This window comes from Balaenoptera physalus (assembly GCF_965194825.1).
Source record: "Balaenoptera physalus genome assembly, chromosome: 17".
Lineage (NCBI taxonomy): Eukaryota > Metazoa > Chordata > Mammalia > Artiodactyla > Balaenopteridae > Balaenoptera > Balaenoptera physalus.
The window spans coordinates 58,072,982-58,096,403 of NC_138895.1; the positions used below are offsets into that span (position 1 = coordinate 58,072,982).

The 23,422-nt window shown below is 38.8% G+C and overlaps 1 protein-coding gene across 4 annotated transcripts in view; it reads right to left on the minus strand.

Moving 5' to 3' along the window:
• Window positions 1-23,422, minus strand: part of SYBU (syntabulin) — a 118,263-nt gene that overhangs the window by 73,737 nt on the left and 21,104 nt on the right. The window contains exon 1 of one of the 4 annotated variants that reach the window (XM_082434298.1): window positions 2,388-2,511. The exons of the other annotated variants lie outside the window; for them this stretch is intronic. The gene's annotated coding sequence lies outside the window, so the exon portion shown is untranslated. Of the gene's footprint in view, window positions 1-2,387; window positions 2,512-23,422 lie in introns of those variants that run through there. 4 annotated transcript variants of the gene reach the window in all.

The following is a 23,422-nucleotide window of genomic DNA, read 5'->3' on the forward strand; positions in this document are numbered from 1 at the left end:
GGGGAACAGCCCGATCGTTACACCCAGTGTTCCACAGGGAAGAACTATGATCCTTGAAAATGGTATCTGAACCTCCACCATCTCATTTGTCTGCCCTCCGAAAAGCATTTTTCTGAGTCCGCAACATTTAAATCTAGGAATGTACAGTGTGAGTCTAGAGAGAGCCTGAAATCAGAGGATTAGTGAAAGCAATTTGCCTCCTGTATACCCATAAATAAGTTTTATTCCACACATCTTCATGTCTTTTCAATCTACTTAGATTTGTTAAGTGAAGTTGATGATCTTGGGATCCTTTATTTTGTGGGAAGAGCTGATTAATTCATACTTGTATACCTACAGCTGTCTCAGATACGGACTTCAGGTAAGTGATGTTCCAGGATGATTCCTACAGTCTATTATTTCCAAAATTATGAGCCTGAGGACATAGACTGTGAGATAGGCTCGAACTGTTAACGTCAAACTGTTAAGGTGCTTCTGAGGTCCCTCCTGAGAATTAAATCTGGGGGCCTAACAGCAGAAACACCCTCCACGGAGCCGTCCAAGTCAGAACCTCAGAGTCATTCTTGACTTCTTCTCCCTCATGTGGCCCCGTATAGCAGAAAGCGTGAATGATCTCCACCCTACCCTAAAAATAATGTCTTGAACCGGATTACTTATGGCCTCTGTTTGACTGCATTATCTTCACTTAGAGCCTAAACCACAAACATCCTGGATTATCGCAAGAGCGGTCTAACTAAAGTTGTCTTGCTTCCAATCTTGCCTCTTATTCCTTTCTCGCCAGTTTTGCAATTTTTCCACGAGGCCAAATCTAGCCATGCTTCTTCATTAAAACTCATTAATGATTTCTCGGTTGTCCTCCAAGTAATATTCAAACTCCTTAATGTGGCACAAATGCCTTTCATGATCTGGCTTTGTGTATCTCTCCCATCTCATTTCTTGACACTGCCCTTCTCTGATCCTCCCTCCCTCACCACCCCTACCCACCCCCAATCCATCGCCCCTGCCACTCTCCCTCCACATACAAATGGATACCCCTTGAACTCTAGCAACTGCAGTTCTCAGGAGGTACCGTGTTCTCTTTTTCCTCTAGACTGTTGCACACTCTGGTCCCTTTCTCTAGAGCGTTTCTTGCACCCCACCCACGCATCCTCCTCAACTCCTAAAGATACATTAAGTTTCATTTTAGAAACAGTTTCTTCCAGGAAACGTCCCCTGATCCCCCAAGAAGATCGGTCCTTACATACTTCCAGGACACCTGTATTTAATTCACCCCAGGAAAACTGTTATGATCTTGTATCAGAATCCCCTACTTATTTGTCTGTCTTCACCAGGGATGTAGGCAGTGCCTAGTACAGGTCCTGACACAGTAGACACTCAATATATAACAGTCAAATGAATGAATGCATGAATAAGTGAATTTTCTAACCCCCTAAGGGGCCCATCAGTACAGGATAAAGAACATAGACACAACTTCTGTTTAGAAAATGACTCAGATAAAGCTGCCTCCAGTATTTCTTTGTATTTGATGATGGGGTGTGTGCCTTAAAAAAATCCAACATGTGTTAAGTGAAAGCCTTTACTGCAGAAGTGCAGGCAGTGAGAGGCCGTGCTGTAGCCCTGTTGTCACCATAGCAACCTGCTGAGGGAAAGGCTGATGATTTAGTGTTCAAACGCTTTTTAGCTCTGTACTTTTGGAACCCAAGGCTGTTTTTATGCTGTTCTAAAAGGCAAGTTTTACAAATGCTAATATCTATCTTGCCTTTAATTTCATTCAAGTGTTTCTCACGTCATTAAGTGTCTTATAACGCTTGCATTATACCATCAAAGAGACATAATCTAATACAGTATATTATAGTCATCTTTTATCTGCTTTAAAATATTCTCTGGTTTTGTAATTTTGTGGCTTTTCCTCTAGAAATGAATGTAATGCTGATTTTTTTAGAAAGTAACTAATTCAGAAGGCTGGAACCCTTCAAGATTATAAATAATATCCCTGCCCAGACCTGGGAAGATAGGTATTGTAGGCTGGGAGAAAAGGGATGTTTTTATGTAATTATGGCCCCAAATTTGGGATAAATTATTCGATTCTTTGCCTATGTGAAATCTGTAATTAAGTGATTCATACCTTTCATTTGCACACAACTATATTTTCAGAGCCCTTTCACATGTATAATCTTATTTGAGCCTCACAAAAATCCTGGGAGGCATATGCTGTCAATCCCTGAAACCAGGTAAGTCATAAAGGACAGGTTTTTCTTGATAGGAACCCCCCAGACTGCAAACTTCACAGAAAAGACAATACAAACGCACTGCCAAAGAGAAAAGGTCTGCACCATTTAACCAAGATACCTCCCCGTCCCCCACATCCGCTCTTCCTCTCAGCTCACCTGCGTATGCTGGGGTCTCTCCCAGACTCAGTCAGGGCTGACAAAGCCCCAGCTCCTAATCCTATCAGCCGTGCGAGCCAGGGCTGCCGTCTGTCTCAGTGACCCGATGTTGGGTGATCCTCACAGCAACAAGAAGCAGCTGACGTGCTTTACAACACGTCATGGAGAAAAGAAGCTGCTTTCTGGGGCATCCTGGGATTTTTTTTTTTTTTTTTTTGTGGTGGGGTGGAGACCCATATTTTTCTTGCCAGGGAAAGAGCTGCCTGTTTTCCCGTAAGAGCATGTGTGAGTGATCCACTCTCCTCTCACTGTATGTGTTGTTGTTACTCTATGGTTAAGGGATTTTGATGTTGTAAAACTGTAATGGGTAGAATTCTGCAGGATCACTCCCTGAGGAGGGGGTCCAGAGAGTACCTGAGGCAGACAGGAGAGTGGGTAACCGAGGCAAGGCGGGCTTGAACCTTTGTTGGGTTCAGAGTGTGTCAATTATCTCTGCTCTGCCAATGAGTTTTCAGTCAGAGATATCTCTCAGACGAAGAACAGGAATGAAGGGAGAGTCCAGGTGAGGAGGTAGAGGTTGGTGGTTGGGGTCTCTGAAGGATGGTAAGGATACAGTCTTCTGCTTGTCTAATGAGGAGCGGACATGAGGTAATCCTCCCCAAAGCCGTCTGCTGTTTGTGGCCATTTGTGAGAATAGGGGAAGATATTAGCCAAAGACACAGGTATGGTTACTGTATTGAGCAAACTGGGGAAACATGGATGGACAAGTCGGTGTTTACTTCTTGGGACAGTAGATTGGAATGATTAAATCAAGATGCTCTGGAAAGTATGAGTGTAAAGGTTGCCATCCAGATAGGAGAAACCAAGACTTGACATTTATCTAATGAGATGATTCAAATGATGGGACAAGACAGGGAGATGTGTGGATCTACAGACTTACAGAAAAGGCAAAGGAAGTTAGTTATCTGTAAGGTAAACAAAGGAAGGCCTAAATCCAGAGGCTGAATTCTGGACCTGAGAGAAAAGCACCTTCCTTTCCCAGGAGACCAAGAGACCAGAAGGTATGAGAAGGACAGGGCCTTTGAAAGCTACCTGAACCCAGTGGGGTAGCTAGCCTCCTAGAGGGATGAGGAGTGAAGGCTGAGATTCTCCTCAGACTTGGCAGGGGTAGAACTGGTACCTCAGGTTAGAGGCTCTGAGGGATTCATTTAGTATCCCACAGTCTAGGCTCAGAAAAAAATTTATAATCTGGGTTCTCAGGAAGCAGATCTGCGGCAAGATTTGAGTTACATAAAGATAAAAGAATCTGTTCTCCATTATATGATTTATTTCCATGAATTTGCATTTATTTTCCATTCAATTTTCTAGTAAACATGCTTTCAAATTTTTAACAATAATTCTGCCTTTATTTGTTGCTTTTAGATTGGGGGGAAAGGAGGATTTTGAGATTGTCTACTGGAAGGACAAGAGCACTATTGCAAAATGGGGCAGAGCGCCCCTAGGGGCCAACTACTATGATGGCAGCTACAGAAGCCAAGGGGAAACCTGGAAGCACCAGACAGCTGCACTGCTGGTGGCGGGTGGAGGTATTACCTCTGCAGTTGTGGAGCTGAGGAGACTTTTGATTTCTGCTTTATTTACACCTCCTAGGCCATTCCTATGAACCAGTTTCCTTTATTACCAGAAATCTTGTGACCTACTGATTAAACCTAGCCCTTGCTATGTAGTTGTAGCTCCTCTCAAATCCACAGCAGAAAAATCTGTAGGAAGATAAATCCAGAATTTGGGAATCTGGCTTATGTTGTTTCATCTGCCCATGTGTCCTTTCTAGTTATTTCTAGAACGCTGTTTCATCAAAGAGAAAAAATGCTTTAAAATAAGATAACTTTAATATTTTCTTTTTAAAGGTACTAAAACCACATCGTCAAAATTTTGGCAATTAAAAGAAAAATATTACTCATCATCTCATTGCCCTAACATCAATTATCCATATTCCTTCTGTTAGCATTTTCGTGTATTTACTTTCAGGCTTATCTACTGTGCATCAAAATAGCACTATTAAAATGAGAATACGATTCTAAGTGACATATGGCATTTTAGGCCTTTGATGCCATCTCATCTGGCTGTTTCTGGATGGCTAGCATACATAGCTACTGTTCTCCCATGAAGTTACTCACCTTCTGTTTGTCTTCTGATTGGGCACTAATCTGAGATACGAGGCTCTCAGCTCGTTGACAAACAGCTCAGGCTGCTGCTGGAAGCTCAGAGCGCAAGGATGGCTTCCCAGGTCTCTGGTGTCAACTGCACTGGCCAAAAGTTTCAAGAAGAGCTGCCGGTGGGGGAGAATTAGCAAATTCCAGACTGGAGAAATGACCTCAATTCAGAAGTTGATAGAAAAACAACTGTGTCTCTTTCTATTCAAAATCCCAGCTTCTGGCTCGCCATAATGTGATGTTAATTCAAGGGAGAGCAGGAAAGTGAGATGAAGTTCCCAAAGTTTGCAAAGAGATCTGTGATGGAAAAATGTAGTTTAATAAAGGACATGGACTCTCAAGTCCTGAAGGCCCAGATTTGACTCCTTCTTTGCCTCTTTCTGACTGCGTGACCTTAGAAAAGTTGTTTAGCCCCTCTAGGACTCAGCAGGTGATAAGTACATGTTAGTTAAAGAAAAGAAGGAAGGGAGGAAGGAAGGAACGAAGAAAGGTCAGGTTGCACCAGTTAATGTCTCTGCGCAAATTAACTTCTCTGATCCTCATTTTCTCACATATAAAATGGGCCTAATAACAGTAATCAGTTCATACTACTGTTGTTAAGATCAGACAAAAATACATGCAAAGTCTATCATTTATGTCTGGCACATGGTTGGAGCTTAATAGATATCCTCTCTCCCTCAGGACCAAACCATTCCAACCACTACTGTTGCTACCTGCTTGCTTGTTTTGCATTCTCCTCATCCTAAAGATTTTTATTTTAACTGTCATTAAAGGGGAACAGTAAATTTTCCCCAGATGACTTATGATATAATGTGAGAAATGATTTCTCATTAGAAAAGAAGTTGACAGGACTTTTCTTCCCAAAGGTAGATGGAAAAGGTTACAGTCAATGGCAAGAAAAATGGCCAGATACCTATCATTCATTCATTCATACATTCGTTCATCCATCGATGTTTGTTTTGTTCCTATTCTGAGTCAGACACTGGCTTAGACACTGGTTCGAGAGCATTCAAAGATGAACAGTTTCCTGTCCTCAAGAATCTCACAGTCTAATTAATAGAGATATGGGTATGGCCATCAGCTGTTACACTATTCATTGTGTTAACACCATGACTTGCCAGCATCCGAATTAGACTGGAGTCTGAGATTTCCAGGGGTGAGTTTTTTTATTTTTTAAAGAATTTCTCATTCATTCATTCATTCATTCATTCATTTATTTATTTATTTATTTATTTATGGCTGTGTTGGGTCTTCGTTTCTGTGAGAGGGCTTTCTCTAGTTGCGGCAAGTGGGGGCCACTCTTCATCGCGGTGCGCGGGCCTCTCACTATCGCGGCCTCTCTTGTTGCGGAGCACAGGCTCCAGACGCGCAGGCTCAGTAGTTGTGGCTCACGGGCCTAGTTGCTCCGCGGCACGTGGGATCTTCCCAGACCAGGGCTCGAACCCATGTCCCCTGCATTGGCAGGCAGATTCTCAACCACTGCGCCACCAGGGAAGTCCCCAGGGGTGAGTTTTGAGATAAATTTTGAGGGATGAATAGATAGTATTATAATTTTGTCTCCTTCAGAATCCCTTTCTCTTGATCGCTCCTCTCTTCTCCTTTCCGCTCCCTTCCCCTCCCTCACCTTGTCCTCCTTCCCCCTCCACCTTCTTTCCACTTTGAGAGACTTTTGCTGCCCTAATTGTTAATTAGCTCTATTATTTAAAAATTCAAGAACACCATGTTATACTGCCACCTGTTGGCTCATTAGTAAATTTCTCTTCTGACACGTAGTTTCTTTGGTTTGCAACAAAGTTTTCATAACAAACCTTAGTAGTGCCTTTATTGAAACTTTCTGCACTTTCAGAAAACTTTCGTAGTTGAAGGTTACACAGAACTGAATACCAATGAATAGCATCAATATTCAGTGGGTATAGGATAATGCGCATGTGCTTTGTGGTCCGAAAGACAATAGTCCAAAGCTCCTTTCTTCTTTTTACCTGCCAAGCCACTGTAGACAAGCAAGATAAGTCATATGCAGTCATATGGTAAAGTCATAATCAGAGAGTCCCTACCTTATATATTCCAAGGTGTATTTTTGAAATTAATAGACTTTATTATTATTTTTTTTTTTGAGCAGTTTTAGGTTTACAGAAAAACTAAGCAGAAGGTACAGAGTTCCCATATACCCCTTCACCAAGATCTACTTTTTTTACTTTTTATCTTTGGGCACCATCCATTCCCTGTCTACCTGATTAATTAAGTATGATTATACTCTACTTCTAAAGAAGGTTCAAGTAAGTGCCTATCAAACGGATCTATATACCTTACTCTTCCCCTGCCCTACCCATACCCCTGACCCATTTGGTTTACCTCCAAGGTCTTCTAGATCTCCATGGTTGACTAAACACCAAGACTTCTGGATCCTTCTTGGATAGTCTTAACAGCACTACCTCTCCTCTGGCCTGAAACTGAGCATGGGGAAACCACACAACCCTGAAAATGAATGACATGGCTAGCACTGGCCCTCTAACTGCAGTGGGGTCTCAGGGCTGCCTGCAATCATTTTATGCTCCCTAGTTAACATAAATTCTCTCTTATTCTTTATAGTGTCTATTTAACACCTTCTTTGTATTTCAAACCTACCAGCCTACCACCTCATCTCAGGCTGTGCAGAAGCCCTTCTCTCCTGACTGACTGACAAAATAGAAGCTGTTAAGAGAATTCTCTCAGTCTCCTGCCTCCAAACCTATAAATTCACCTACCTCCATCCCATCCTTTCCATGTCCGGTCCTGTAGAATGGAAGCTGTCCCTCTTCTGTACAGGGGTAATTCCTTTATCTGGGCTTTGGATCCCACTTTTTTCCACCTCTTAAGCAAAGTTATCCCATCAGTTAGTCCTTCGAACTCCCCAGGTTTCTATTTCCTTATCTGAAAAATGGAATAATCACAGTACCTACCTGTGAGCATCAAAGGAGTTACTAAGCATGAAGAACTTGGAAGAGTGCCTAGTATATATTGAGCATTCAGTGAGTGTTAGCTGTTATTATTAGCTATTATACTTTTTTTGGATAACTTTAACCTACTTTTCTATCAGACACTTCACATCAGCATTTAAACATGCTGAAACCTTTCCCAAGGAAATAAGTTACTCTCTGAACTCTTCTGCCTTTCTAGTACTACCCAGTTGCTTCTCCCCATTCCTCATAGAACTTCTAAAAAAGAGTCTGTATTCCTGGGTCTCACATTCCCTGCTCCTTCACCCAACCCACTCCACTCATGCACCTGTACCCACCATTCTACCAAACAGCTCTTGCCCAAAGTAAAAATTACTTCCATGTGGTTAAATCTAATGGCTAGTTTTTATCTTAAGCTTGATCTCTCATCAGTCTTTGGCATGATAAACACTCCCACATTTTTGAAACCAAATTTCCTTCTGTAACACAGCCCTCCTGAGTTTTCCCACTGACCCAGTATCCTTTTAGGCCATTTCTTAAATGTTGGTGTTTCTCAGCCTAGCCCTGACTTTCTTATGTTTTCATCCTACCTTCCCTCCCTGGGTAATATCTTTCTTTTCAATTGTTTCAATTACTGTTTATATGCAGATCTTCCATAAATTCTATAAATCTTTATTCCATAACTATCCCATAATCCAACTAGATATCTCAGGGTCCAAAACTCAGTATATTCCAATTGAATTCATCATACTTCCTCTAAAAGCTGATCTTTTTCTTGTGTTCCTTATAATAAATGCCATCCTCGTGTGGACTCAGGAAGCTGGGTGACACTGTCAACTCTTCTCTCTGTCACCTTTACAGCAAATTGGAACCTAACTCATATCTGTTCTACCTCCTAATTATCTTTAAAATGTGTTCATTTTTCTACAATTTCTTGCTGCCTGGATTTCTAACCCTGTGCACAGACTTGTCCCTTTGGTACATTTTTAAACCATAGCCAGAATGATGTCTTTAAAGTGCAAATCTGATCATCCCCTACCCTGGCCCCAGTTGAAACCCTTCTATGCTCACTATCACCCTCAAGATAAAGTTTATACGCTAACCTATGGCTTACAAGAAAGTTCATATGCTAACTTACGGCTTACAAGATCTCGCATGATCTAATCGGTGCATTCTAACTCTGACTTTCACCAATGGTTTTCCTTCTGTTTACAACACTTCCCAATCTCAAACCTCTACCTCCCACCACCACCATCCTGTTTCTATTGCCCTCCAGATGTATTCACTAGAAAATCTGATTTGTTAGAGGAATGCAATTTACTCCAGCCTTGAGTGTGAAATAGAAGAGAATGATTTCTGGTTTTGAAATGCTTTCTGCTGGAACTATATGGGGGTATAGTATTATGGCAAGATAAAGCCATATTAAAGATATGGTAAACATAGAAGCTGTGTTAGCTTTTGGGTTTGTTATATGAATTGAAGAGCAATTCAAAAGAATTTTTTAGTGATCAAGTGAAATAATGACTTCCAAACTGGTATAACTTGAAAAGCTTCTGCCATAGAAAATACATTTCATCTTATTTATTATAAAATATTAGGCTTAGCTTCATTATTTTAATGAACTCACTTCTCTTAAGCGAGAATTCAAAGAATTCTCTTTGCAAATGTACTCCCATGATTCTTTTTTATAGTTTTACCTCTTGTTTTCCCCTACCACTTATTTGACTTTTATTATTAAAACAGAAAACAATTCTAGATTAGGATTTTTTTAAAAAGACAGTGGCATTTATATTTTTAAATATTCATATGGTTGCATTGCTATATTTTTATTGTTATAATAAACTCAGTAAAATGCAATCTTTTCAAATAAATATAAGATTTTAGCAGATCTATTTTGAAACTCGGCAAGATTTTTAATATAATAGTTACTTGGGAAGAGAATATTAGAAAACTCCACATTACAAATGCTTTTAAAATACACTTGAGAGCAGCTGATTTCCTAATGCTTCAGTTATTAAATATAGAAGTGTGAATTTGTTAAAACCAGTGTGCTTATGTCTCCCATGGTAAACAACTCGTTTTTTTTGTATGTAAATTACTATTTTTGGGCTTCCCTGGTGGCGTAGTGGTTGAGAATCTGCCTGCTAATGCAGGGGACACGGGTTCGAGCCCTGGTCTGGGAAGATCCCACATGCCGCGGAGCAGCTGGGCCCGTGAGCCACAACTACTGAGCGTGCGCGTCTGGAGCCTGTGCTCCGCAACAAGAGAGGCCGCGACAGTGAGAGGCCCGCGCACCGCGATGAAGAGTGGCCCCCGCTTGCCGCAACTAGAGAAAGCCCTCGCACAGAAACGAAGACCCAACACAACCAAAAATAAATAAATAAATTAATTAAAATAACCACGTCCCTTTAAAAAATAAATAAATAAATAAATAAATAAATAAATTACTATTTTTTTCCTGCCTGTGCTGATGTCAGTATTTCTCTCCACAGAGTTCTAAATTCAGAAGTATTTCCATAGAAAAGGACTATATTGAAATATTGCAAATGGAGAATAAACATAGACCTAAGAACCTTCTAGTTTTCATTTTTGGCCTTTAATTATGCAATAATGGATATCTGAAAAATATTGTTTTAAAATAAGAAAATTATTCATCACTAAATACAATGGAACCAAAGCAAATAATAATTAGGCAGTTTCTGTAATTTCACCTAAGAATTGCCTTACAGCGTTATACTTTTACGGCTGTAAATCTTATCCTGTGAATTCCACACGTTTTATAAATAAGTGATTTTATTTATTCAACAAATATTCACTGAGCCTTTCTTCGCTATGTACCAAGAACTCCAGTAAATACTAGGAGAAATTTAAATAGTTTGCCTTGGTAGCAGTAATAGGTGTGATTTTTAATTTCATTCTGTGCCCTTGCACGGGGTCCTAAGTAGGGTTTAGACTGTTATATGGCCATGGAAAATAAAGGTAGAATGAAGAACTCCACCCAAATATTTAAGCCATGCTGCATCCTTTTGGGCAGCTTTTAAATAACAAAATAAAATATTATCATTTTAACACTTACAGGATAATGACATGATCTGTTTAATATTAATACTTCAATTTCTATCTTTAAGCTATATTTTAAGAAAGAATGAAAACACAGAAAAATAAACATGACAAAAGAATGCTACTTATTAATATATGACATGTGCTGTATTTTTTTCTTTATAATTAAGAAATATGGTCAAGTGAAAATCAAGCAAGTCTTTTTTTTCCCCTTGGTTGAATCCCTTGAATTCCTTTTCTACAGAGTGCTGCTATTTCTATAAACATTACAAACTAAATGGACACACAACAATGTTTAATGGTAGGAAATGTACTCACTTCATTTTATTTTGCTCTATTATTACACTTTACTGCAGACTAGTCACTTGTCCATACTTTATAAACATAGGCAGAGATAATGGTGATTTACAGAGGGGGTTTGAGCACAAAATGCTGTTTCTTTTTTATCAGAAGGAAGATGGTTCTCCTTCAAAACTGAGGTTTTCTGATGGTCTTTTGCCAAAGGGTATTTTGTTTGTTCTGGTGAGTTTTAATAAAAAAAGTTAGACAGCACGTCTGCAGTTATATGCTCCTGGCATTGGGCCTTCCATAGAAATGTGCATTAGATATTCAAGCCCTGTCTCAAGCATTCTATTCCTGTAACCTGACTTCATCCGTTCCCTTCCACTGTTGCCATTGAAACTGGAAATGACTGCGGAATACAAATCATATGATAAATATTGGGGAATATGTCTTTGTAGTTTTTCAGCACCACTGCCAAACTTCTTGCCTAGGGAGCTGTGGGAGGCTTTTCAACCTGAAACCTGTGAGCAGTCCCATTCTCTGGCCAACTGGGAAGCAGCCACATGATTTTATTGCAGCAGCCCTTCGAAAGGATTAATAAACATTTCAAGTTCTTTGACTGCATATGCTTTTAAGGCATGCTCATGGTTGGGCCCATATTTATATCCAATACTTTTAAACACTGGGATGCATCTTCTATATGAATATCCCCAAAATGTGACACACACAGTTTTAAATAACATTGTTATAAATGAGGACTCTTTCCCTAAAATTTTTCATCACAACACTATCCCCCATTTTGTCTGATCCTACTGAAGGATACTAGCTTGGGGTTTCTTTCTGCATTCACCAGTAAATCACTGAGTGGAAGACAATGCCATTTGGAGAGTAGGTCTAACATCTCAATGATGAGTAGAGGTGTAGGACAAATTTTGCTAGTTAACATCTTCAGGTAGCACTGGATTCTCACTTGTAGGCCTGAACTTATGATTTTCTCAGTGACCATGCTTTTAAACAGAGGCTCTCACACAGGGAATCTATGAAGGAGGGCTATGTCTGCCCTGTTTTTATGCTCTAACCAGTGCATTCCATCTGCTTTCTTCAGTGTTGTTAAGCAGTCCTCCACAAAATCTGCTAAAGTTTTTTTTTTTTCTTTTTAACATCTTTATTGGGGTATAACTGCTTTACAATGGTGTGTTAGTTTCTGCTTTATAACAAAGTGAATCAGCTATACATATGCATATATCCCCATATCGCCTCAAAAATATGGAACGCTTCCCGAACTTGCGTGTCATCCTTGCGCAGGGGCCATGCTAATCTTCTCTGTATCGTTCCGATTTTAGTACGTGTGCTGCCGAAGCGAGCACTCTGCTGAAGTTTTTAATTCACGAAGGCAAATGGGGGCTGTTTGATGTAAGTTATGAAGAGAGGTACGTGTGGCAAAAAGGTCAGCAAAGCCAGTGTTTTACAGGTGTTCGAAGCTGCTAGCTCTCTAAATGGTGACTAAGACGAAGGTATTGAAACTCAGAAGGGCATTTCCTGCTTGAGCAGGTCAGGGACTTCTCCATTTGGAGAGTGGAGTTAATACCCATTAAACCAATATGCTTGTTATTTACATCTCCACTCCAAGCTCCGAGACTGTGTTAAGAATTGTATTTTCTTCAAACCTTGTATTCACCTGCTTGGTCTATTTTAAACTCAATAACTTAACATTTGGCAAAGGAGTCTTACCCACATAGAATGTATACATCATTTCATGGTCACTAAGCACTTGTGTTTTCAGGCCTGTTAATAAGGATGGAAAAGTACTGGGTTTGCCGAACAGTGAACATTAGATCATGCTTGACAACTTTCTCAATGATGTGGGTGAGCCTTATGTGTACTTTCAGCAAAGTAGTCTTGCCCAAGTCTACTCCATGATGGACTCCCATTTGGGCAATGAGAGAAAATTAGCCAAGGGAATTTCCAGTTTGGCCGTTGTGTAGGCAATAACAAACAACTTGACAATCTGCTGCCTTTTGTTTGTCCCGACACTGACATGACTTCTAGTCATGATTGCCAGTTTGAGGTTCTCCAGTGTAACGGGGTAGAGACTTTAAAAACTGATAGCTCTTTGATGCATTTCACTGCCTACGTGTTTATTTACATTGTCCTTTTTCAATGAGGAGCCCACAATGTCAACAAAGGCAGCAGTGTGTCTCACAGTGGCCCATTTTGAATTTGTTCCTTTGTACACAGAGAACAATAAGTTTTACCAACCACAGCCCCATCGCCAGATGCAAACAGCTCTTCACCTCTGCCTGCCATTTTTTAACCTCCCCACACTAAGAGCCATTCTGCTCTTCCCTTCCACTCCTGTTTTTCACTTAGTAGTAACCCTCTCTTCTAAATCTTATAGATCTTCTGTGGGTCCTACTCGTGACCTGTCAGTATGAGAAATGGAACATATATATTTACTATTAATTAGCTTTAGAAACAGAGGTGGGTGTTTTAGCAAAGCTGTTTCTCAAAGTCAGTTTTTTAAAAATTATATTGATAAGCTCTAAGTACATTTTTCATGTGAAAATATAAGTGCTACATGGAAAAGGACAAAAAAATAATTTTGCTTCTATATCAGCCTGAATGTTTATGAATCAAGCAGCCAATTAGTCAATTAGCCAAATAGTTCTCATGAAATGACTCTAAAATATACCGAATTCTGAACCATCTTCTGGCAGTATCCATTTGGCTTCATTTATTTAATAAGAAATATAGAGAAAGACATTTTTCCACATTGATTTGAAATTTAAAATAAAACCAGAATCATATTTTTTGTTTCCAAATCCAAACGTAAAAGCCCTTTTTCTTGTTAGGCTAGGAAGGAAGTTGGTCCACAGTTATCTGTAAATTCTTTCATTTTTTCCCCCATTTACAGTTATAATGAATCAGTTCCATCAGCATGATAGTGAGGAGTTACAAGTTATTTTAACATCTACCTCATTATTTATATCTGTTGGAAAGATGAGTGTATCACCAACTTTCTGGACTGTGTACTTGACTCTGTTAGTATTGTGTCTTATCTCAAAAAATCCAATTGGGGTTCCCAGCTGTTGTCTGATATTTTAATATTCACACTCACCATTTTTCAGTGTTAAGGTTTATTTTCTATGGCTCAAATGAGAATATATTTCCAGGTCTAGTGTGGCCAGTTTGTTTGTTTGTAAGAGTATTATCTGTTCAAACAGAAGAAAACCTTTAATTCAAGGTTAAAGAAAACAATAAAGAAAATATAGGAATTAATAACAGGAAAATATAGGAATTAATATAGGTTATTAATTAATTAATAACCTAAATAAATATAAATAAGACACATTAATTACCACTATTTTCTACTCACTTGACAAGGATTCATAAATATTTTTGACATTACCATTTGACTCTAATCTCCAAATTATTTCTCACTAAGCAAATGTTTATTGGGTATATATTCTGACTCAGATACTACTTTTACTTTTGACATATAAAAGGGAGGTCCTCATTCCATAGTGGGTGGAGGTTGGAAAGATATGAACTCCTTTGTTAAGAAATATACAGAAAGGAAATTCTGGAAACATACAGAGAACATAGACCTGTCCACGTACAAATCGAAAGTAGCTTACTCTGTAAATGCTATGAAATTCTCCATATCATATCCCAAGAACCGTAAGAAAAACAGGAGAAGGTTGAAGCTAAAGTAAAAAAAAAAAAAAGGAAACCTAAAATGGTACAACAGGGGTGAGGACATTGCATGAGGAAACTAAATCTACAAGGATTCAAATCCAGAGAGGGAATGGCTGAGTGGGTTTTGGACAGAAGTGTGTACACCATCTAGTGTACAGACACAGTGATCTCAGACTTGTCCACTCAGCACATACTGGAATATGAGTATTGAGGAAGCACCTCCTGACTCCTGAGAAAGTCAAGACAAAGTCAGTTGCCTTTGAAGGGCAGAGAAGTTCCCTGGTTGGGGTAGAGAACAGTTAAACTACTGAGTGTGGAAAGGAAATGCTTAAGTGACAATTTGTACATTAAAAAATATTTACAAATATTTATTTGTAAATAAAAATTATTTACAAATATTTATTATTTGCAAATAAAAATATATTTAATATATGGAATGAAACCAGTGCCATAATTTAGCTCCTAAATCAGATGTCTGGTGCCACCGATGTAAATGCAGTGAGAATGAGATCCATAATGTGGGTTTAGACCGTGGTGCCCTTCTTTCATGCACAGTGCATTGTAACAGAGTGTGTTTTACATGAGCCTGGATAATATAGAATAGTTTTAACTCAACAGAATGGAGAAATGGCTTTTAAAAGTCCTCTGCCAAAGAACTGCAGCCTGAAGTTCATGCTGGTAGTGCAAGGAGAAGCAAACCAGAAAATCATACAATTGCCTCTTCCTCCAGTATGAATTCTTCATCAGCTACCTTACTAAGCGAAAACAATGGATAATAAGTTACACATACCAAGGGTATATGCTCAGAAGTTTTGTTATAATAGAGGTGTGTGACAGACCACTGGTCTAGGGTCATATAACATGAAATACCAATATGCCTGCTTAAAAAGTCATTACCTCCAAGAAGTAATACCTACGGAATAATTGCAATCTTTGGTACCTCGGCTGTATGCTCTTCCCCTGAGAACTTTTGATTTCTCTGTAATCCTTACTGTAAAATTTAGATCTCCAGTTTGTCCAAGCTGAGGTCTTTCATCTCCAAATCTCACCTGGAGATGTCTACTTGGAAATACTGTTGTCCCAAACCCAAATTAGCTTCTCATCCCAAGTTTACCATTGTCACCCTCACTTCTTTAGGGTGTGAGATAGAAAAGAGCATAGAAGTTAAGAGCATGGTGTTTGGATCTAGGCTGCCTGGATTAAAATTTCCGCTCAGCTGTGACTTTCGACAAATTATATTCTTTCAATGAATTTTTGTTTCCTCATTTATAAAATGGGAGAAGCATTAGTACTTACATCAATACCCACATCATGAAACTCTGGAAAATCCACACAAAACACTGTCTGGCACAGAGCAAATGTTCAAAAACATTAGCCATTATTATTTTTTAATCTGTGCTCAAAACCCTGGGGTCATTTTGGACCATCCCACCCACATTTTTTAATCTCCTGTTTCCCATCAGTCACCAAGTCCTGTCTGTCCTCCTCTTAAAAGCTGTTCTTGGTCTAATCCCATGGCCACTGCCCTAGAGAGACACACACCCTTCCAATTTAGGTTAAAGCCAACAGTGTCTGGTGTGGTATTCCTTACGCAGCCTCTCCCCAACTCTATCTGTATATGAATCTAATCTATATACGACTCTAGAACAGGATTCATTAGCACATTAGCATAGGATTCATCTTGTAGATCCTCTCCTCAAAAATCTTCTTGGGCCCTCTGGTCTCTACCAGACATTGTGTAAACCATGGCCTTGGCTTTAATAGCCTTCAAAGTTGGCTTTACTTTGCAAACTTCCTTTGTATCCCAGCCTGCTTTCATTTCCCATTTTCTGAAGTATGTGTTTCACAGAATTTAGCACCAATTCTCCATTTGTTTTCTGATTATCTGTTTGTCTTTCCTTCTCAATCCTGAAGGCAAAAGAAGTATGTACTTTACTTTCTTTTTACCCTCCCAAAGTACCTGGTCCCAAACATAGTAAACAGATTGTAAATACACACTTATTGATCAGTTGATTAAAACATATGCAATATCAGGACTTCCCTGGTGGCAGCAGTGGTTAAGATTCCGCCTGCCAATGCAGGAGACACGGATTTGAGCCCTGGTCCAGGAAGATCCCACATGCCACGGAGCAACTTAAGCCCGTGTGCCACAACTACTGAGCCCACATGCCACAACTACTGAGCCCACATGCCACAACTACTGAAGCCCGTGCGCCTAGAGCCCATGCTCCAACAAGAGAAGCCACCGCAATGAGAAGCCTGCTCACTGCAACAAAGAGTAGCCCCCGCTCGCTGCGAATAGAGAAAGCCCATGCGCAGCAACGCAGCCAAAAATAAATAAATAAATTTAAAAAAAGAACATATGCAGTATAGAAAAGTCATGGATGACAGTTATCATGGGTTATTAATGAAAACTTGGATACTGAAATACACTCTTGATTTTTTAGGTGGAAATCAAGAAAACAGCTACTCTCTTCTTCAATATGATATTTAACACCACTGTCTGGGAGTCCACAAATATAAATGAATTATGCCAGGCACTAGAAATATAAACAGGCAGAAAACAGAGTCTTTTCTCAGTCTCCTTCATTCATATTCTACCTGGGGGTGGGGCGGTCAAGTTCATAAATATATATGAATAAAACAAGGACATAAAGGGCAGAGATAGGGACAATAAAAGATAGAATGGGATAGAATAGTCTCTGGGTCACACCTAACGTGACATTTCTTAGGTATCCTGTTTAACCCTTATGACTAGCTTAAATATTCTAATTTTGATTAGTCAATGCATGTGTGTATAATAGTAACGAATCAATTAGGCTTTTGAATTTGGCCACTGAGTGCATATTTTTGAAAAAAAAATGAGATCGTTAACACATGGCAAACTGGTGTCTGATGGAGGTGCTTTTTACATCACAATTAAAATATTTCTGGTGGTACTTTATTATTCATCTTTGGCTTTCCTTCTCCCTAGTTCATTTTTTACTTACAGTTCTCTTTTTTACTCTCATTTTCTAGTCTTCAATTTGACTCCCAGCTCATATTCTCCAGAGATTTTGCCCCTTTTGACCTCAAAGAAATACCAGAGGTATTTTTTGGCTTTGTTTAGTGTTGCCAATGCTTTTCCACACTGAACAGGTTAGAATGTCCTGCACTTCTACCACTAATTATAGTTTAAATTTGAAAGTATTGTGCAAGTATTGTGCCAAGTAAGAACTATAAGGTTTAGTCCACTGGAATGTCCAATTAGTATCGCTCTTACCATTAACAGGACTAATTAATACAAATGAGGTATGATCACTTGATACATTAAACTAAATCAACAGGTAATTTAGTAATTTTACAAAGCACTAACTAAGATTATTTCTGGCTTCGATGAATCACATACAGTATATGTTAGGAAACAACAAATAAATTTTGAAAATTTAAGTAAAGGCATATGATTTATATAATGGCTGGAATCAAGAGGAAAAAAAAAGCCCCAATAGAATATGTGCTGATTAGTGTTATATGCATTATTTTTCAAAGTGTGTTACTCAGTAACTCAGTCCTATAAAATGCTTGGTGAAAAAAAATATACTCCATTGTCAAAAAGGACTGGGAAATGCTATATACCAAGTGGCTCTTTAAAAATTCCCAATACAGATTAAGCTATTAAGGGCCCTGAGATGTCCTGCAATAAACAGACCAATTTGACTTTAAGTCAGTATTTCCCTAATTCATTTAACCATGGAACTTTTCTTCTTAGAAAATGTAACTCTGGCAGTCCCAGTGTCGAAGAAGCACACTTCGAGAAAGGCCGGTACAGACTAGGTGCTAGAGAGTTCAGAAGTGGAAGAGGCCACTTGCAGTTGGGGAAAACCACTATGAAGAAGGAATGTTTTTGAGTTAGATCTTGAAGACTGTGGTGAAGATGAGGCAGGGGAGGCATCTCAGGCAAAGGGAACACTGTGAGCAGAAAAATACAGAGGAAAGAGCACTAGGCGTAGGAAGGAAGGTTTGGAAGAACCTGTCTGGGGGAAGCAGAAGGTCCCTATAGGGCAGAAATGGGCGCTAACACTACGAAAATGATACTACATAGTAGAATGGTTAGCAAACTATGTATTTTTATGCATTTTCCCCTCATATTATCATAATTTCTTACATGCTCATTTGATCATGAAAGTGATTACTTAATTAAAACTTGAATGGTCTAAGCCAGCACTGTCCAATAAAAATAATCAGCTACAAATGTACTTTTAAACCTTCTAGCAGCAACATTTAAAAAATAAAAAGAAACAGATTAACTTAATTTTAAAATATATTTTATTCAACTCAACATATCCAAAATGTTATCACATCAACATGTCGGAATTCCCTGGTGGTCCAGTGGTTAAGACTCTGTGCTTTCACTGCAGAGGGGGCCTGGGTTCAACCCCTGGTGGGGGAACCAAGATCCAGCAAGCCATGTGGCCCAGCCAATAAAAGCCAAAAAACATGTCATCAATATAAAAATTGTTAATGGAATTTTTCTCTTTTGGTAAAGTCCTCAAAATCCAGTTTGTATTTTACAATTGTAACAGATCTCAATTCAGCCTAGCGACATTTCAAGGGCTCCATCATAACCACATGGCTAGTATTACCATATTGGACAGGACAGGTTTATACACTAGCATAAATTAGCTGGATAAAGCAGTCAATTTGGATAGCTTTTCAGTAACTTTAATTATGATTGAAAGTTTTAAACTCTTGAAGATTAAATCGGTAAGACATATTTGCTTTACCAGTTTTTGAAATTTATTTTTTGGCTGGATTTGAAATAGGCAAATTAGGTGTAATTATAGATTAAAAACGAAAATTTCCATTTTCCCTCCAAATCAGCTTATTAATGGAAATAAATTACCTTCTAGCTCTCTTATGGCTCTCTTTTAGCTACTAATAAGTTAAGAGAAGTCAGTAGATTTGTGAAAGTTAAACACGAAGGCTCTGCTACATATGCCTGTTGATTTGTAGCCACATACATGCTCTATGAAACTATTTTTCAGATTTTTAAAAATTTTAAATGATTCCTCCTGCTGGTGCAGTTTCTTCACACTTCATCACATTTCTAAATAAGTGATCGTGTAACTGAAGATTTCATGTCCCAAAGGCATTATACCAATACTTCCAAATGTTCCTACTTAAAACACAAAGCAGTTTTATTCACACTTCCCATTTTTGATTGCATTAAAGCCATTTGTGGGGGGTGGGGAGGAAAAGCTAGACACCTGCTCTCCTGTTTTTGTTTTCTACAAATTGTCTTTACTGAGAGCTTGTAAGTTTCCAAAAAGCACATTTCATACCCATCAGAAACTGACTGAATATGGCACATTCTTTAAATGGAAGCCCTGGAAAATCTGCTCTTTTAAAAATGGAAGATGAACGCCAAGGCAACTGCTGTGCTTCTTAGTAGAGAGCTCTTCTCTAAACCACCAATGTGGGCTAGGAATAGAAATAGGAAAATATCCAACGACACAACATAGTCTTTGAAAGTTCACGGCTTTATTCCAGGGTTTCTAAGCAGCAGTGCTATTAATATACTTGGCCTGATAATTCTTTGTTGTCGGGGGCGGGGGGAATGTTCCGTCATTGTACGACGTTGAGCAGCATCTCCAGCCTCTATTCACTAGATTCCAGTAGCATCACCCCCCCCATCTGTCCTCAAACAGATCTTGACAAATCAAAAATATCTCCAGACATTGCCAAATGTCCCCTGGGGCACAAAATTGCCCTTGATTGAGAACTACTACTCTATTCAAAGTCTAAAAATTATATATTTACAAGTATTAGTATGAGCTCTAGTTTCAGAGTACAAATCCATTAATATTATTATCTGTCTCTGCTTTTCCTAAGAGCGTGTAACCTTTGCAAAATAGATTAGATTTACATAATAATCTCTCGTGTCCCACCTCTTCAATCTCAATGATCTTGTTTTAGCTTGCTCTCTAATGTAAAGTTAAATATCCCACATCATTTTTACCGGGAACTGATATATCATAATGATAATGTAGACTTTCATACACAATCATTATATGCAATAGAGAGTGAAAAGATGTAGCAGCTTGAAACCCCTTAGATATATTTCAGGGTATTTATTGAAATTGTTTTTGTAATGACCTGCACTCCCTAAATAAACAAGAAAGGGACTAAAACTTCACTACCATCAACTTGGTATCTTTTGGTAGTACCACAAAGAAGACGCAGTAATTCATGTTTTAAATAGAACCTGAAACATTTTCAACCACATAAAACACTGTGTATGAATAAAATGCTTCAAAGCAAGATTTATATTTCTTTTTCTCCTTTAAGACAGTTCAGTAATAAAGCATTTTATATTTAGTAGAGCCTATTCCCTGCCATATGTAAAATTTGGATATTTAAAAATAGTGAAAGCTTATTCCATGTTTTTAAGATTATATGTTTATTCTGAAATGACAGAAGAGGTAGATAGATGTATTATGAGGACAAGAACATGGTAATGTCACAGAGGCAGCACCTGAAACAATGTATACAAACTATTTGTTCTCTACTACCCTCTGGTGGTTTGTTTAAAAAAAAAAAGTAACAGTTTAAAAAAGAAAAAAAGCCTTAAAGAACCATTATTCTTATCACTGGTAATATCAATACCTAATATTTGTTGGTAAACACTATAGTACACTTAATGAAAATTCTCTCATTTAACCCTAAACAGTTGCTTGAGGTGGGTATTATAACTCATACCTGAAAATTAAGAAAACTGAAGCTCAAAGTGTTGACAGATTTTGTCCAAATTGATTTATCTGGTAGAAATGGCACTCAAATTCGTATCTTTTATGCCAAGGATCAAGTTCATTGTGTGTGTTACCGCTTCCTGAGCAACTCTTAAAGAGAGCTGGCCTCAAAGGCAGACAGCAGAAGCAAGAATAACTACAATCCTGCAGCCTATGGAACAAAGACCACATTCACAGAAAGATAGACAAGATGGAATGGCGGAGGGCTACGTACCCGATGAAGGAACAAGATAAAACCCCAGAAAAACAACTAAATGAAGTGGAGATAGGCAACCTTCCAGAAAAAGAATTCAGAATAATGATAGTGAAGATGATCCAGGACCTCGGAAAAAGAATGGAGGCAAAGATGGAGAAGATGCAAGAAATGTTTAACAAAGAACTAGAAGAATTAAAGAACAAACAAACAGAGATGAACAATACAATAACTGAAATGAAAATTACACTAGAAGGAATCAAGAGCAGAGTAACTGAGGCAGAAGAATGGATAAGTGACCTGGAAGACAGAATGGTGGAATTCACTGCTGCGGAACAGAATAAAGAAAAAAGGGTGAAAAGAAATGAAGACAGCCTAAGAGACCTCTGGGACAACATTAAATGCAACAACATTTGCATTATAGGGGTCTCAGAAGGAGAAGAGAGAGAGAAAGGACCAGAGAAAATATATGAAGAGATTATAGTCGAAAACTTCCCTAACATGGGAAAGGAAATAGACACCCAAGTCCAGGAAGCGCAGAGAGTCCCATACAGGATAAACCCAAGGAGAAACACGCCAAGACACATAGTAATCAAATTGGCAAAAATTAAAGACAAAGAAAAATTATTGAAAGCAGCAAGGGAAAAATGACAAATAACCTACAAGGGAACTCCCATAAGGTTAAAAGCTGATTTCTCAGCAGAAACTCTACAAGCCAGAAGGGAGTGGCATGATATACTTAAAGTGATGAAAGGGAAGAACCTACAACCAAGATTACTCTGTCCAGCAAGGATCTCATTCAGATTCAACGGAGAAATCAAAAGCTTTACAGACAAGCAAAAGCTAAGAGAATTCAGCACCACCAAACCAGCTCTACAACAAATGCTAAAGGAACTTCTCTAAGTGGGAAACACAAGTGAAGAAAAGAACCTACAAAAACAAACCGAAAACAATTAAGAAAATGGTCAGAGGAACATACATATCGATAATTAACTTAAACGTGAATGGATTAAATGCTCCAACCAAAAGACACAGACTTGCTGAATGGATACAAAAACAAGACCCATATATATGCTTTCTACAAGAGACCAACTTCAGACCTAGGGACACATACAGACTGAAAGTGAGGGGATGGAAAAAGATATTCCATGCAAATGGAAATCAAAAGAAAGTTGGAGTAGCAATACTCATTTCAGGTAAAATAGACTTTAAAATAAGGAATGTTACGGGCTTCCCTGGTGGCGCAGTGGTTGAGAATCTGCCTGCCAATGCAGGGGACACGGGTTCGAGCCCTGGTCTGGGAAGATCCCACATGCCGCGGAGCAACTGGGTCCGTGAGCCATAATTACTGAGCCTGCGCGTCTGGAGCCTGTGCTTCGCAATAATAGAGGCCGCGATAGTGAGAGGCCCGCGCACCGCGATGAAGAGTGGCCCCCACTTGCCACAACTGGAGAAAGCCCTCGCACAGAATCGAAGACCCAACACAGCCAAAAATAAATAAATAAATAAATTAATAAAATAAGGAATGTTACAAGAGACAAGGAAGGACACTACATAATGATCAAGGGATCAATCCAAGAAGAAGATATAACAATTATAAATATATATGCACCCAACATAGGAGCACCTCAATATATAAGGCAACTGTTGACAGCTATAAAAGAGGGAATAGACAGTAACACAATAATAGTGGGGGACTTTAACACCGCATGTACACCAATCGACAGATCATCCAAACAGAAATTTAATAAGGAAACACAAGCTTTAAATGACACAATACACCAGATAGATTTAATTGATATTTATAGGACATTCCATCCAAAAACAGCAGATTACACGTTCTTCTCAAGTGCGCAGGGAACAT